Source organism: Rutilus rutilus (assembly GCF_951802725.1).
Source record: "Rutilus rutilus genome assembly, chromosome: 25".
NCBI classification, from domain to species: Eukaryota; Metazoa; Chordata; class Actinopteri; order Cypriniformes; family Leuciscidae; genus Rutilus; species Rutilus rutilus.
Window position 1 is genome coordinate 7,147,131 of NC_140229.1, and position 16,824 is coordinate 7,163,954.

The 16,824-nt window shown below is 37.6% G+C and overlaps 1 protein-coding gene across 1 annotated transcript in view; it reads right to left on the bottom strand.

Moving 5' to 3' along the window:
- Positions 1-16,747, bottom strand: part of gramd1ba (GRAM domain containing 1Ba) — a 68,496-nt gene extending 51,749 nt beyond the window's left edge. Inside the window, exon 1 of the mRNA XM_084400733.1 lies at positions 16,709-16,747. The gene's annotated coding sequence lies outside the window, so the exon portion shown is untranslated. The remainder of the gene's footprint in view (positions 1-16,708) is intronic.
- Positions 16,748-16,824: the final 77 nt, after the last annotated feature.

Consider the following 16,824-nt stretch of genomic DNA (forward strand, 5'->3'; position numbering starts at 1 on the left):
GTTTAAAACGAGGTTGCCGGCCACAGCCAGCAGCCAGTGAAAGTCAAACCTCCTAAATCTATCCGATAATTTAAACGGTCGTGCTTGTCTTAAGAAACAAACTTCTCTCTCAAAACTAACTACTTTTAACATTAAACACGAGTGTGATCGCTTCTTGTCAAATCTTGAAATACGAGTAAGAATGTTCACTTTACTTCCCGAGGTAAACTCATAAGTAGCCTAGCTTACTGTATCTTGACAGCAGAAAATAGCCTACGACTCAAAAATCTTCATTACTGAAAAAACTGACAAGAACGGTTTTTGCCGGAAATTCTTGTAAAAAATTCACAACTACAACTGGTAAAAACAAAAGCACATCTTGTCAGCAAGAAATGCCAGTCAAATGTGTGTACAACCACCTTAATAACAGGTCAAATCAAGAGAAACATCTTGACAGCAGCAGCAGGAGATACTGTAACGTTACTATATCTGACAGAAAATACCTACCTGGTGCTGGCTGCCACCTCAACAAATGTGTTAAAACCATTGCTCATTTTGACATAAATCCCAAACTACCCTCTATGACGAGTATATTGTGTTGACAATCATATTTTAACTTAATTTTTAATGCAACAATCAATCATATTATTCATTCAGAGACATTATTTTGTGCCATATTTAATTGTATGCAAATGATGACTATAGATAGCATATTACGGTATATAGGCCTATCAGACTAGGCTAAGCTCAACGTTATTTGTTTGAGAGATACATCATATTTGAAATTTCACTGTAAAGATGACAAATCGGTAAACAAATGTTCTTAGCATCAGATATGATTTATGAATTTAATGAAGCACTACACAAAACTAAAAATAGGCTACACCTGCAAATTACATAATTTCCCAGAGTGTGTATAGATCCTGTTTCTTTTCATTATTGTTTACTCTGATGCGCTATGAGCTGTTGACTTATTTATAGTATGCCAATGTTTTCTAACACAAGCCCAAAGTAATGTGCTTCAAAGCTTTAACTTTTGGGATTAATTTGGCAGATGGCTGCTTCAATCTGACAGACAGTTTTCCCTTACCACACCATTAACATGCCTGATGTATTCATTCACTACACTAGAGTGAAAGTATATGAGCCTGCCAACTGACCTTCTTTTTGATACTGAAAGAGACTATTAAACATTACTGATGAATGATCAACTGCTCAAGCAGAATGACAACACCTGCCCGTGAGTCATGCGATATAAGTAATTAACACCTTTGGCCATCTGTATTCACCATCTTGTCTTCTGGGAATAAAAATAAACTCTTCTTGTTTTGGAGTGTAAATTAGGCCTAATTACCAAACTGGAACCTGTTTGGTCCTTATAGCCCACATCAAGATTGCATAGCTTTGAGAGTTATTAAATTCACTTAAAAGAAGATGATTGAAATCATAATTCAATCTTTTGTTAATATGTCAAATAATGTGAACATAAGGCTGATTTCACTTATTTTATATACAAGTATTTGACTTTTTGTAATTATAGATTTTTTTTTTTTTTATATATAAATGGGGTCCATTGTTGTTTGGACTCTTATTTTCCAAAACATATTCTGAGCATATTAAATACAATGCGTGGGCTATTCCTGCAAGCACATTTGAACTCTGGAACTTGCTCATCTTCAGCGTCAGACTGTGCTTTTTTGCAGCCCTCACTCACTCTGCTTTCAAAAGGTTTTGTAAATGTAAGGTCTTACATAAAAACTACCTCCAAGTGCAGTGGATGTGGGTGTTCATGTTTATTCAAACCAATGTCTCCTACAGTTTTGTTAATTACTTACAGAAAAATCTGTGACCACAGCAAAGGATAAAATAAAATAATTAACTGGAATTCATGCTCAATCTAATGAAAAAGAAAAAAAAATGTTGAAGGGAATCGTTTCAGTGAAGGTTTATTAAGGATTTTAAAGAAATATGGTGTATCTCCAGCTAGCAAAACCAATCAAAAGATCTTTATTTAACATTAATTATCTGTAAGCTATGTAAATTCCACCATCCACCATGATTTTGGAGCAGTTCAATCGAATTAATAATCTTACAAACACAGTGCTGTACTTGATAACGTCATACCAAACACAGCATAATATTACTCCAGAGGATCAGCATTTAAATTAAATCTGACCAATGTTAAATGAAAAAAATGCAATCAAGAAAAGATTAGTTCTTCCTCCATAACTCTGATTTCATCTTTCAATTCTCAATGATAATAAACGTTGCGATTTGATTGAGCTGAGATTTCAGATCACACATAAAAGAAAATTAAAGGAGACATTTTCACACAAAGAAAAGAACGTTAACACCAACTTTTAGCAGATTTAGCAAACTGAAACTAATAATAATAATAATCATGCTACTTTCATAGCTTAAAATGTCCTCCTCATTATAAACAAAGCATTTATTTAATCAAACTCCAAAAACTGATTATTTTCATATTACAGGATCTCTGACGCAACACGGGCAAGTACATTTGCATATGCCTGTCTCCAGGGCAAGACATTAGCCGCGTTTCCATTACCCTTCAAATTGCGCAAACTGAAATTGCGAATTGAAAATACGCCCAATGGAAACACATCAATTTCTCAAAAACTTGCATTTAATCGCAAAAAAAAATGAAGTTTTAGTCGCATAACATCGGTTAATGTAAACACCGTCATTTCGCAATAGTTTTTTGTCGACATTTAGAAAAAAAAAGCACAAAAGTTTTGCGCAAATCTGTAATGGAAACGCGCCTATAGACAAATAGTTATACATCATCACACCATAGGCCCCGCCCACTGACATTTAGTCGCTTAATGGCTGACATTTGCCTACACTGGATGTGAGCGTCGTGTCAAAAGCAAATAGAACCCATTATAATCACTGATGCTGTCTACACTGGATACAGTATACAGATGCGTGTTCGGTTTCTGGCATACCCCATGCACTTGAGTCTGCCAACAACAGGACAAATGGAAGAATGAAAGATCGTTTGCTTTGAGGCTTGTTCGAGGCCAGTCTACAGTCTGTACAGTCTTCAGAAGGATCCCAGCGTCGGAAACAAGTGGATGATTTACTTCATTAGATAGATAATGTTTTCAAAACACTTACTCGTCCAATAGAGAGTCTGCGTTTATACTTTTTCCTATGCAATGACGTTAGCCAATCATAACAGTTGCCGTTTACTCACAAACCTTAAAGGAGCCGTCTCTTAAAAACGGATCATTTCAGACACAGGGTCAGAATGAAGGTTCAAAAGAATTGTTTTTCTGCATATACATATATATATATATATATATATATATATATATATTCGTTTTTATATTTTATTTTTCAAAGTGAACCTAAAGGAAAATATTAAAATAAAATGACCTCTTTAACATCTATAGAATATTTTCATTGCACAAAAGGTTCTTTACAGAAGAAAAAAGTTCATTAGCTTTTTAAAATGCTCCTCACACAAAAAAAATAAATATAAATAGGCCCTCCCTGAGTAATCAAAATAGGATTGTGTGAATAATTTAGTAGTTACAACAAAAAAGGGTATTCACCACATCCGGAAGACTGAACAAGAGCTGAAACACTGTTCAGTCTAAACAAATACATAAAAAGTGAGCTCACAATGCTCACAGTGAGCTTTCAGATAGAAGATAATGAAAAATGCATTACATTTTTCATTGACAGTATGAGCTGATGCACTGAACAGAGAAAAGAGAAAAGAAAATAACATCTAATACGGTAAATGCTCCTGACAGCATGTGCATTGTGTGGGAAGTCACTAACGGTTCACATGTCATATCCTGTCACTGTGTCATCATGTCATAGATGAGCCAGACATGGGAATTTGACTGAGACTGCCCAGCTATTATATGTCTTACTTTCACACAGAAAACTCAAGCAGCAAAGCAACACTAAAACTACATTTCTTACATTTATGTTTTAAAAAAGACTGAAAATGATCTAAAATGACAGAATTACGATTATTCATTCATTTAAATTTTATCTTGAAAAAATTTTCATGTCCATGTTATGTCAACTATATACAGTAAATACTAGTGTGAATACATCAATGCACATCCTGATCCTGATTTCTGGTGACCATTTCAACAAACTTACACAAATTTGTCTGACTGTGAATGAAACGAGGGGACGGCTGACTTTTTTCCTCTTCACAACCAAGCTCTGTCCGATCTTAGAAGAAAACGTGCTATTCAGTTCGAAGTTGCCATGACAACCATTCTCAAAATCTGATGTGATGTTTTGGGAACTTTAAAAAAGGGCCGCTTTGGGAGTCTCCAAACATATGGATGAGCATCAAGTCGAAATGGGAATTTGTGAGCATGAAAGTTAAAATGTACCAACACGAGCTGCGAAAGAGCCAGCACGCTTTAATACTCGCTTAGTATTTGACAAGCCGACCATGTTTTTACGAAACAAAGCAGCCTCGCTCTTGCGATACTTGATTGGTGGGAGCTGGGGAACATTTGACTGACAGCACTTACTGGATGTGTTTGTCAATTATGAGTCACGCTTGGAAAGACAATGCTAACTTTAGAAAACAGCTAGTCAAATAAAAGCTGTGTCAATGTGAATAGTTAACAGGAGTGTGACGTCTAAATGTTACGAAACAGTCCCCATTGAGAAATCCAGGTCTAATCAGCACCAGGAAGAATATAATCTGGCCAATCATTGACTGCACAATAGCAACATTTTTGAATGTTTTTAGCCCATAAAATGAGTCAGTGGGGTCCAAAATAACACCGGAAGCCACTGGCTTTCATTTTATGGATAAAAAAATTTGTTTCTTTTTTCATATGTGTGCTGTCATTGATGGAAAAATCTATTTGGTTATACTGTAGTTATACTTGTAAGTTAGAAAAAACACAAAGTAACCCTAGTTTTGCGTGGAGCATATCTGTGTGGTGGCGCAACTGGTAAACCCAGTGCGCTTGTGTGGCAGCGACCATGGGTTCGAATCCAGTCCGTAGTGTTTCCAACATTCAATGTACATATACATGTTCCCATTGTCTCACTGATCTTCTCTGGACAAGTGAGTTACTGGCATACTGGGGGGTGTCTGTAAAATGTCAGTAAAAGGAAAATTATTGAGCTGTGCCATTATTTCGAAAGATTACTTTATTATATTTGAAGCACACAATAATGATTGCCGTTTGCACACTTCAAGTTTACTTGGAATGCCATTGAAATGCGTTTTAAAATCACTAAAAGTAAAGGATAGTATGACCTCGGTTTGTTATCAGTATAATATTAATGTATGTTCAATAATCTTACAGTGTAACTGAATTGCAATTGTAATGTCACCAAAATACATTTTAAGTTTATGCTGAGAGAATTCTGCATTTCACTTAAATACAAGAGTAGATATTTAAAGTGTACTTAAGTATTCTTGGAATAGTTCCACTTTAGCACAAACAAGTATATTAAATACAACTTTAATTGTACTTCATCACTGCTTTTGGACATCTAAAATGCATTTAATACAAAATTAGTTTCAATTTAACAGACTTTAAGTATACCAATTTATAGCGTGCCACAAATACATGTAGTTATACTAAAGTACATACGAATAAATTGTGCTTAAGTATACTATTTTTTCACTAGGGTAAAGTTAGATATATGTAACTACATCCAACTTTATCCGCATACATATTACATACACTCACGTAAAGCAATATTTACTATTAGCAAATCTCAACTGCTTAATTGCTTGTATTGTGGCAAAATGTAAACTATATTATCTTCCAGCTCTGCTAAATGTGACTAAGGCATGAAGATCTTATAAACATTAACATCATGATTGTCTGTAAGGCTGCTTTGAAACAATGTGTAGCCTACTGTAAAAGCACTATATGAATCAATTTTGACTTGAACAAAACCATTTCTGCGCATTTAAAGCCCTCCACAGAAGGCCCTGTCCATTGTAAGTCCTTTCATTGTCTGCTGTTGAATGGCATTTCATCAGACTTCTATTATAAAAAGCATTCTTTGAGGAAAAAGATATGAAAACACATTATCAAAATGATAAGCAACGTCAGGTGCAGTGATATCCACTCATTTGCATGGACGCAGGACCGTCCCTGTCTCCGACAGCTGGGTGGCCTCAGACTGCCGAGACGTGGACACAATGACCTCAGCGGGAGGCCACTGTCTTTAGCTCTGCGTTTCGGGGACATAAACATGTGATCTCATGAATATGGAAGAAAGAGCCGCCAGAGGGTTTGAAATGTGTTTGCCCAGCATGATACTGAATAACGCAGAGCCCCAAAAGACCGAAGAGAGACGGAGAGAGAGGTAACAAGGGAGACGATAAAGTTCACAATGCTTTTTATGGATACAAGACGCACCGTCTAAAAAAAGGACGCTGTCCTCCTCCTCCTCAGGCAGTTGAATTAACTGACAATCATGACAATTTCCTGAGCCAGTACATCTCCGTTCACAGCATTCACTTCATTAAAGATAAGTGATATAGAATGATTGCACTCCAAAGCAGTGGAGGAATTCACTCTGAAGTCAGGCTCCATCAACATACACACACTTGCACACAAAAGTGAAACTGAACTGGTATGAAACACCATGGACACATGCATGTCAACATCAAATCCTACAAGAGATCTTTTCATGCATATAATAACCTGGACAAGCACAGAATTTGGATAAAAAGGCTTTACTGTTACCTGACCCTTAACCGTGTGAAACAACACGCCAACATGCGTGATACAACGCAGCCTCCACTTTTCTCTCTGCACAACTGAGGTCGCAGTCGAACTGCATTAAGCCCACACGATAAGAAACGGTGCAGCACTTATTCACGAGACACTGAGCACACGTCACGCTGCTGCCCAGTCAGCGCAGCAATCTCTCTCTCTCTCCTCTCTCTCTTTCTCTCGCTCCATCTCCAGGTGTTTTGCTCTCCTTCACTAACTTCTCTCTAAACACACTCCATCCTGCTGGGCTCGGTCTCTCCTTTATCATTGCACAGCTGCTACTTGGGAAGTCCACAGACGTTTGGAGCACACCAAAAATGTTCTTTCTTAATCTGTATTTTATACTCTGTTAAAAAAAGTTGAAATGTATAAATCAAATATATATGTCAAATATATAATAAAATATATTTTAAATCAAATATAATGTTATATATATACTTTTACTTATATAATATAACAACACAAAACTGCACCAGCCGTAACAATATGCTTATTTAAACATATTTAAGAACTCGTTTCTTTATATGTAACACTTTTTCATTTAATCAATTTTAACTCTAAAATTTATTTATTTAAAAAAAAATGTTTTTGACTGCAGATATTTAGGAAACATGCTGAGTTCACATACTCGTTTCTCTGAAAAACACTTCTACAGCCAGTTATTTTACTTTGAAATGTGTGTTCTGTGTCAGTGTGATACAACACATTGACAATTTACTCAATATTATTTTGCCACCACAGGTTGCCAGTTGGCGGAAAACACATTTTATTGTAGCCATGGGAGCCAGCGAACAAACTGGGTCAGAGATCGCAGATTCTACCTGACCTAAAATGTCTCAGCACCCATCTAAAAATCTCTATGAACGGGAGTATATTAAAACGTGATATCAACTTATCATAAATCAATAAATCAACTCATCACCATACAGTGTGTACGTCTCCTCGCATTCCATTGTCAATTGCGCTCATTCTTGTTGTGTGTCCTCAATCCGGAAACCCGCGTGAGCGTCGAGTCTGAGCAGTAGGGGGACGGGGGAAACAACTCTCTCCAATGTTTTTTATTTGGACTGCAGTACCCATTTCAACCGCTATCTGTCAATCTCACATACTGCACCTTTAAAGGGGTCATATAATGCCATTTTTGTACAAGCTAATATGATTCTTTAGGGTCTAAATTAAAAGTTTGTAATATACTATAATTAAAAATTCTCATTAGTATTGTAAGAAAACGCTCATTTTACCTGGTCAAAAACAGCTCTGTTTTCAGCACGCCGTTTAAGTGCATGTGTCTTTAAATGATAATGAGCTTTGCTCACCCCGCCCCTCTGTTCTGTGCGTACACCGTTTGTAACACAATAACACAATAACCATAACGCGTTGTTCATTATAAACGTGGGATTATGAATTATATTGAGAACGTCGTACATAGAAAACATGCCGTAATGTACCCTGAGTGTAAACAGCCGCATTCATCGTGAAGCGTGCAGCAAGCGATTTGTAAAGATTAATATAAAGATTAATATAAAGGTTAATAAAACGTTACACTCACTTCAGTTATTCTGGAGGTGCAGCAGGAACACGAATAGTTGGTACCGATCCTTTTTTCAGGAGCAGCTTCTTAGCAAAACCAGCTTTATACTGACCCTCGTTTGTAAAGCAGTCTGGTGTGTGAAATGATTCGCGCAAACATGAAAGCATTGACGTTGATCGTGGGGAATATTCCCTTCGAAAACAAACTCAGCCACTGCGTCTTCAGCGGTTCAGCATGACTGCTGTGTTCCTTATTGCACCCAAGAACAGAACACCACAATCGCTTAGAGCCATTCTGCTCATAGACAGTGCTCCAGCGTATCAACAATGACCGCGCGACTATGATTGACAGCTCGCTCACGAGCGAGGGCGGGTCTGTGTTGAAACGCTGCTGTCAATCAACAATCGTGGGAGGGGCGTCCGACCGTGTGACGTCACAAAATCGAACGGCTTGATTTGAGACAGGGAAAACATATAAGGAGATTAAAAAAAAAAACACTGGATGGATTTTTATCATTTTATGATGGTTGTGTACAGGCACTGCCAACACACATTTCAGTACAATCAACTTGTAAAAGTGCATGTACCATTATATGACCCCTTTAAGAATGTTTAGATGTTTTGACTGGAAAACAAGAAAAATACTGATCAGGAAAATAATGTCTGCATCATGCTGTTTAGAGAGCATGTTGAGATCTCAGCTATCAGCGGCAGAAATCTCTCATAAACTGCACAGGCTCTTCAGAACATTAAAAGCTTGGGAATCCCAAACCGAATCCAAACATCTTCACACAGCTCAGTGTCATTCTCACTGGTTTGGTTGGAACTGGTTCATTTCTGTGATGTGGGTGGATTGACTCTTCAGGGTGAGACAGAAATAAGTTGGCACCATTTAAAAGAGTTTCAAGTATCTGGGGATTCAACTGACATATTCAATCGAGCCCTTTGTATTGAGCAGCAGACACACGTGAACACACACACAGAGAACACACATAAAGTCTGTAGTATCTGAAGTAACATTAGGAGGCAGACCACACAGCATCAGTGTTGAAAATAAAAATATGCGCACCTCTGAGAAATTCCTTGAAAATCTCCCAGCTCCCAACGAGAGTGCAAAGATCTCAAACACGCAGCAAGCCCTTTAAAGATTTAGCTCACCCATCATTCTCACCCTCATGCTGATGACTTTCTTTCTTCTATGGAACACAAAAGGGGATGTTTAGTAGATTGTTCTGCATACTTTTCCATACATTAATGGAAACATGGACATGCACCAGCCAGCTCCAAAAACGACTAAAAAGCACAATAAATGTAGTCCACACAACTTTTAATTACCTACTAAAATTAATCTCATTCACATATTCAGGCATATTTTGCATATTTAGACTGTTCAGTTATGAACGTTTAGCATCATTGACATCAATACAGGAGCAAAATTTTGACTTAATGTATAAACCCAAAAAGAAAGCCATACGGTTTTGTAATGACATGATTGTGAATAAATGATGACAGAATTGCAATTTTTTTCAAAAATGAATCAGACAGACAGACAGACAGACAGACAGACAGATAGATAGATAGATAGATAGATAGATAGATAGATAGATAGATAGATAGATAGATAGATAGATAGATAGATAGATAGATAGATAGATAGATTTAATATGATCACTTAAAGGGTTAGTTCACCCAAAAATGAAAATTAGCCCATGATTTACTCACCCTCAAGTCAGGTGTATATGACATTCTTCTTTCAGACTAATAATCAGAGTTATATTAAAAAATGTCCTGGCTCTTCCAAGCTTTATAATGGCAGCGAATGGCCGTATCTGTTTTCATGTCCATAAAAGTGCATCCATCCATCATAAAAATACTCCACACAGCTCTGTGGGGATTAAAGGCCTTCTGAAGCGAAGAGATGTGTTCGTGTAAGAAAAATATCCATAATTTAAACTTTATCGACAAAAATAACTAGCTTCCGGCAGACAGCTGTACGCATCGTTTTATCGATTTACGGTGGAAGAGTAACCCTTGACCTGACGCATAGCGTAATGATGAACGCGGAAATGCAGAGCATAGAGCAAAACAAAACACCAGTCACAAATTAGAAGTTTCTGTTCAGACAGTTTCTGGTCTCATTGACTTCCATAGTAGGAAAAAATATATACTATGGAAGTCAATGAGACCACAAACTGTCTGGTTACTGATATTCTTCTGAATATCAGAAACTCGGCTGAATGGATTCGAAAACGGTAAAACTCAACTGTTTAACTCTGGGGGAGTTGTAAAATGAGTGGAGTATCCCTTTAAGAACATTTCTCTATCAAAAGAAACATGATATGAAGATGATACTATGATGTTCATAGGTTGACCCCCCATAAAAGAGTCGCAACAGTCGCATTTACTGTAGAAACCGGATCATTTTCTGCCTCCAACCAAGAGTTTCTCCTCAGATGTTGCTGTAGCTTGTTAACATTTCTATTGTGCGAATAAAGGAAGTGTAACTGACTGTGGGCTCTACAGCTTGACCTTATTACCACCATTAGCATATTATGATAAACAGAGTCCTTCCGCAGATCAGAGGATGGATAAACCTGCCTCTGCCTCCACTTCTCTCTGTGCAGGGGCGTGCTTACTTCTGACAACAAACACATATATATATAGCTGGCAGGTGATTAAAGAAGCATTTATTATGCACAAAAGAAAAGAATCCCATTAGTGTTTGGGAGCTTCACCGAAGGTGGATCGCACTCTATTTCTTACTCTCTTTGTCTCTCTCCTTGGGAGAAAATAACAGGTTTGTCACACACATCCTGTGCCTACTGCCTAGCAATTTTTACCTACATGTACAAAATCCCACACACAGCGCTCACTAAACAGAAAAGTAGGGTGAAGGAACAATACAATCTCAAACAGTTGCTGAAATGCTGCAATTTAAAAGTGCATGAAAGTTTCTGTAACTATCTAAAGCTCATGAATATTTAATGAGACACTGTATTGTTTAGCAACAGATAGCCAATCATAAACAACTTGACATAAGCGCTGCAGTTTTTCACAATGAATACTTTGGTACCGCAATTCGGGGTTCATAACGGCATTAACCCTCCTTTAAAATAAAAAAGTATGAAGAATTGCTGAAAAAAATGACATCAAAGTTTTTTTTGTGGTACCTTATTCTGTGCTGCAGTCCAGAGGAAAGTCAAGCATTTCCAGGCTCCGATCAGTTATAGGGGCTCACTAGACGTCTTAAACATGATTGGATCAGACAGCATAATCATATACAGTATGCCTCATGGAGTGATGTGTCTAAAGCTTCCGTCACCTTAAAATGCTGTGAAATTGAAATGTGAAATTCAGAGTCAGCGACCGGCAGTGTAAAGCCTACTGCGTGAGATAAAGTTTGCCTTTGGGGCCTGTGGCACATTTGTGAACTGAAAACGGGGAAATGACACAAAATAGCGTGACCACTTTCAGCCCAGCTTATAGGAGGCACTATCAGTGAGGCTAAAAGAAGGATCTGTGACAACTCTGAGAGGGATGATTAAAAACTTGACATTGTTATATATTTTTAAAAACCAGCAGAAGTGGATTCAGAGAAACATCAATGCATCTCTGCGCTAGTCTTAGCCTTGAGGGGCGTTCACACTGACACCAATAAATCGATAGAGGTCGCAGTCACTGTATTGCGAGCTGCAAACTAGACTGAGCTTCACTTCCATTGGTAGCTGTTGCATCATGTTGTTGTGCATTTGCATGTCATCTCAAACTGGCAGTCGTCACTGAAAATTACCGTTACTGCAAGTTTATGTTAAATAGCTCATGCACGGTTTTGCCGTTTTCTCAAGATGATGGCATTATGAACATTTAAAACGCTCTCTGTGCTGTGCATAAGGACAAACACCAGAGACCATCAGAACAGAGAGCATTTAGATGATAATGGATCCGTCCAGCTGCGTTCATATAACACTGGATGAATGTGTGGGAACTTACGCAACGCCATGAGTAACACCATAATATGGGCAAAAGAAAATATTCGCATCATTTTGTTTATTATACTGATGTGGCATACACCCACTAAACATTGTTCATGCAGCTTATTTAGTTATTTTTTTATTTTTTTTACAATGACCTAATTCTTTCTGAGTCACCCAGCCTGATTCACCGTGTTGAAAATGCCACATACATGCAAAAACAGTGTTCTCTTTTCCTGGCCCTCCTTTTATCTCTCTTTATGGACAAAACTATTCAGACAAAAGCATAATGTAATTATAGAATGAATGCAATTCTTGTGAAGTAACACCTTCATTTGATGGTCAATCAAATTGAGATTGAGTTATGAACTATGTATCAGTGCTGCCCTCTGGTGTCCTGAAATGAAATCTAAACAATCTTATATACTGTAAAAGGACAGCTACAATAATCAGCTGACAAGAGACTGGATTTCCTCCTTTCCCACATAGGTTTATATTTTTACAATTTAATATATTCTGTAGACCGACATTCACTTCACACTAGATCCCAGATACATGCATCCAGACGCGAAAACAGATTAATAAGAATATAAATACACTGTAAAGTTTAAACAATCATGATCAATAAATCGTTAAACTACTAAGTTATACAATTTTCGACAAAAAATGTTGTCAGTTTAATATAATTTAAGTTGAAATGACTTGTACAGCCAATTTGATTACACTTAAAAACAAGACAGAAATTAAGTTAAGTTGATATACCACATTAAATACCACATTAAAATTCAGAATGTTTTAGGATTTAGAAAATGATGTCATGATGTAAAATGATAAAAGGCAAGGATGCACCAATATAAAAATTCTGGACGAAAAATAAGTCACGGCAGATAAATATGAATAAAATTCTAAATGAATAAAATTTAAAATACATTAAAATAAAATACTGTATGTATGTATGTATGTATGTATATAAGGAAATAAGGAAATTTGCATTTCTAGGACACTGGTCAAATAAACATAACCAAGTGCAACGGTTCATCAGTGAAGCATTGACTCGTGTGGGGCGCTGTCCATGGTGCTGATATCTCTCTTATCTGTGTGTTATCTGGGAATGCTGAAGGCCCCTGCAGGGTGGGTTTCTCAAGGCTCTCTGCTGAAGCTGACTCACAAAGACTCATCAAGGACACAGTTCTGAGAGTCTGAGCAGCTCTTAAGGACAACCGACATGACTCGACTGCAAAACAGTGGCATTTAATTTTCATCATCTTTGCTTTGAAAGAGATCGAAATATGCCATTGAAATATGACAAACACAGAAAATTAGAGTTCTGTCATGTCAACTCTGGGAGTGTTTGGTCTTGGTGGAAGAGATTTGCTATGTTCACACACAACATACTGCTGTGAGCAAGTAAAACATGCTGCTGCTGCTGTACAATATAGCATACATGAATTACCCATAGCAGATCTATACAGGAGGAGCTGGGGAAGGTGGAGGGTTTCTGATGTGCGCTGCAAACTGCTACAGCAAATGCTGACCAAGTATTCAAAGGATCAGCAGCAAGCGTATTGGCTACTGATACAGCAGCAACCAATCAGCTGTGCCCTATAGAGAGAATGGTGTGACTGCAAGCAGGATTGGTTAAAGACCTATAATTAGCCTGCGCAGTTTTATGACAAAACTTTGTATTTAGAAAACTCTTTTAATGCTCTTGCCTGAAATTTTCTACTAAAAAAAGGTCATAGATTGCAGAGAGACTAATATGTTGTCGGGCATGTCTAATTCTGGCAGGACTGTGTTGGGCGTCTCACAGAGGTCACAGGTAATGGGCAAACAATCAATAATGTGCATAAGACTGTAATGGGCCGCACTGCGCAATGGGTAAAGTGAGCCAGAATGGGCCTGGGGAAATAACAATCCTATAATGATTTGATTTCACTGTGTGTGTGGCATCTTTTTACAGTCATATTGTATTACAATACACAAAATACTCAGTAAAAGATTTTGCTGAGCAGGTTTCTGCAAGGTAGAAAGGATGCTATGGTGCTCTCGGTCGTTGTACTTACTTACTGGCCAAAGTCAAAAGAGAACAAAAATAAAGCCTGTTTCCAGCCTGTTTCCATTCAACTCATGGTGAATAAAATAAGAAATAAATAAAGCTGCAATTGTGAGACATAGCCAAAAAACAAATCCACAATTATGAAACAAAGTAGCATTGAGAGATATACAGTAGGGCCCTATTTTAACGATCTAAGCGCATGGTCTAAAGCACACGGCGCAAGTTCACTTAGTGAAGAATACCTTGAAAGGTATCTGTACAAGTCAATTTCCATACTTTAAAAATCTTCTGATGCATGATGCATCAGCCTTGAGAAAGATTCTCTGGAGTGAAGCCAAGGAAACGTCTTGAAGCTATAACATTACGTCACGCTTTGAACAAAGCATGCTGTCCTTGAGTTCCTGGTAATCTTAAAAGGGATAGTTCACCCACAAATGAACGTTTTGTCATCACTTACTTATTCCAAACCTGTATGAGTTTCTATCTTCTACTAGACACAAAAAATGCAATTTTGAAGAATGTTGGGGTCAATGGCTACTGTCAACTGTCTGGTTACCAACATTCTTCAAAATATCTTCTTATGTGTCCAGCAGAAGAAAGAAATTCATACAGGCTTTAATGAGAAGGTTACAAGAACTACATGAGCTGAGTAAAACGACATGCTATATCCCTATATCCCAGTGAATTAATCATTTGATTTAGCAATATTATAACATATTTGCTATACTGTGCAGTTTTGTTCAGTATACTGTATAATGTGGGTAATCGAGCAAACAAAAGAGTTGATATCTGCTACTCCGGTTAGCTCTTTCAGCACAGAGCCAGCAGCGTGTACAAGATTTATAGGCCATGATATAGTACAAGGACAAAAATGTGTCACTAAACCATGTGACTTCCACTCTGTGAGCTCTGATCACCTTAAACTAATCTCACTTAGCTGAGGATTCAACCGCTGTCAGGATACAGTGAAAACCAACACAAATCTTAAACATCGGCTAAAAGAATCTCAGGAAAAGGTCCTTTTGCAATAGATTTGTCACGGAAGGATGAACATGCTAAGAAGTTCAAAATAATTCAAGCAATTATTTCGAAGTATGTACTCAAAGACCACCTGTGTTGAAAACCATGTTGTAATGTCTATGTGTTGTTTTTAATATGCTTTCAGACTAACCATGTGCAAATTCATAAGTCAACACCATTACACGAGTATTTTCTCCTTAAAACTGCAGTGAACCAAAGACAGTCTTAAAAATGCGGTTTGAAATCTAATTAACATTAGCATTATTAGCTGTCTGATAACAAACTCAAGCAAAAGGCTAATCATATTTATTACCGTTATGTGTCTGACGTTGTAAAGAGCATTACCTTTGTGCAGTGTTTACTAACTTGAGTAAAAGATGACAGAGTGGGGTCTCTGAGCTGGTGTGAGTGAGTGGAGGCGGGGTTCATTTATATATATATATATATATATACACACATCACACGTTGAACCCTACACTATACATTTAATTCAAATATTAAATAAGTTATATGCAAGTGTGCATGAACGTTAACAATATACGGAGGCCTTCAGGATAATCTCAGCATCCATGTAAGCCCACAAACTCACAGTGAAGGTCAGATGGACTGATTTCAGACATATCTGATATCTGCATCTGCCTCGGAAAACACCACAGCTCTAGTTCCCTCTGCAGTGACCTCTAAATACACCAGTTCAATGGCAAATCAATCCCTACACATGCTGCCTGTCTTTGTGCTTGAAATCGGCACAGTTTCACACATTCCCTTTGGCTGTAAACCTCCAAATCTGTTTCATGGACAGTTACCACACTGAGAGGTCATCCTCGACCCCAAACTAGGCTGAAAAATATGTGCTTAGCGCATGTTTATTTACAGATCTACTAAAAGTAGAAAGTAGCATTTAATGAAATAGTCAGCTAATGAGGTTTTGGCAGTCCTCTGGAGCATTTGCTGTAATTGCTCACAATCTACTTCCAGCAGATTGCTTGCTCTTCTGCAGGCACAGAATGTTTGGACACCATGCAGATTTAATAAAGCAGCAGAGATTGAAATGGCTTCAAAGATGGCAGGAAAATAAAATAAATTCAGAGGCTTATTTTTTTCTTCTGTGTGTTCAGAAATAAATTAAGGATGTGTGAAATAGATGGCTTATGTTTGATGGGTTTAAGCAGAAGTCATTGAACTTTGCAGTTTCAGACAAATTAGATAAACGTCCTGTCCTGTGGAGCTCAGACGTCAACATGACTGACACTTTTCAACATGACTGGCATTTGTCTAAACAAAGACAAGATCTCTGCAACTTCACCACAGCTGTTTGTTTGTTCCAAAATCAACCTTAATGTGACAAATTGACTGATTGGATATTGAGCATCGCGCTGAATTAGAGGCAGTCTTACCTGTGATGTTTCCGCGAGCTGAACGGGGAGAAGGAGGTTTTGCTGCGCCGGGTGGAGATGTTCCCGGACGGGCTTCCGTCCTCCGCCGGTTCCTCCACATTTAGCTGCGGTATGAT